This window comes from Cajanus cajan, chromosome 10, assembly GCF_000230855.2.
Source record: "Cajanus cajan strain Asha chromosome 10, NIPB_CcT2T_4, whole genome shotgun sequence".
NCBI lineage: Eukaryota > Viridiplantae > Streptophyta > Magnoliopsida > Fabales > Fabaceae > Cajanus > Cajanus cajan.
This window is the reverse complement of record NC_138526.1, coordinates 15,054,005-15,055,555: the sequence shown is the minus strand read 5'-3', so window position 1 is coordinate 15,055,555 and position 1,551 is coordinate 15,054,005. Positions and strand designations below refer to the sequence as shown.

The 1,551-nt window shown below is 28.0% G+C and overlaps 1 long non-coding RNA gene across 1 annotated transcript; it reads right to left on the bottom strand.

The window, feature by feature from the left end:
- Positions 1–585: 585 nt before the first annotated feature.
- On the bottom strand, positions 586–1,247 carry LOC109805435 (uncharacterized). Its single transcript, XR_002240289.3, has 2 exons — positions 1,075–1,247; positions 586–903 (listed from the first exon to the last, which is right to left on the bottom strand). It is a non-coding gene; the product is annotated as an uncharacterized LOC109805435 (long non-coding RNA).
- Between the last annotated feature and the right edge of the window lie 304 nt (positions 1,248–1,551).

Genomic DNA, 1,551 nt, shown 5'->3' with positions numbered 1-1,551 from the left:
CCCATATCAATTTCGAGAATAATTAATTCAAATGAAGGCAATTTCAAATCAAGAAATTGGGATTTTGAAGATACCCACGAAAAAAAAGATGGAAAATTTGTCAAATTGTTTCGATCAATTCCTTCTCAAAATGTGCATATTTATTCAAAATCCAGAGGTAAACAAAATCCCTCAATCAATTGCAATGAATAATCATCAAAAAATGAGAAAAAATGAATCTAAATTGTTCACCAAATAGAATAAGTTTGGAAAAAAAAAATTGTTTGATTCTACAATAGATGAATTTGATTCATAATGGAATTATTTCTATGGACAAAAGTAAAAATAAGAATTGTAAGGTCGACTTAGATTAATGATAATCACGTGTCACAAATATAGATTAATTCTTAATTGTCAAGTGTGATATCTTTTTTAAAAACTTATAAAATAGATGAATTAGACTCTTAGGTCAATGATAATCACGTGTTATAAATATAGATTAATTTTTAATTATCAAGTACGATATCTCTAAAAAAACATTATAAAATAGATGGATCTTAATCGGAGATGAATCTTAATTAAGAAAGAATCGATAAGGAAAGATGATGAACAATGTTTAAAAAAGTTGAGATATATTGAGATTCATAAATTACATTTTCGATACACAAAATTGTGATAAACCATTCTATATGAATCCATTTTATTGTTGTCTTCCAAACTAGATAATAACCACAGAAGATCCCGTTTCTCAATTTGTAGGTGCTTGAATACGAACATTGTTGGTGAGAGGAGGGGTTGGACACCGACACCATGTGTCAACGCACTTGCAACCACAACTTGGACAATTATATTGACACACTGAGTCGTTAGAACAATGCCAATGCACAATGGGTCCTCTTGCTTCCGTTTCCATTGGCCACATATCTAAATCAACAAACAACACATGAGCATTAGAGCAACATTGTACGTGACATATGTAAAATATTTTAAGGTAAACATTTGGTTTGAGTCGATAAATAATCAAATTCACAACGTAATTCATATAATATGAACATGACTCTCGTTAATTGGTTTGGGAAACGAGTGAGGTCTCACCTTTTGCAATGATCACCAAAACCAAAAAGAAGGCCAATTTGACAGCAGATTTCCTTAGAGCCTCCATCTTGTTTGTTGAATTTTTTCGTTAAATATCGGTTTATATAAGCAGATGGTGAGACTCTATATGTCGATGTTCAGCATGTTTTTTTTCCTTGCATCCACATCTTAATATTTTCAGTAGTCAAAATAATTTAAAATATTAATTGCATTGACTATAGTTTTTGATATTATTGCACCATGCATTAAATGTAAATAGAAAAAACGCTAAAGAATGAATAAATATATATTCACATTTAATATTTTCAAGAATCGAAATCATATCATATATCATCATTATAAATACATTTACGAATAATATCATATTACAATTATTAGATTTTCGCAATATTATAAAATAATATGTATTGAAAACAACTAAAAAATAAATATATAAAAATAAAAGGTAAAATTTGGATAAAAATATTTTCATAATTA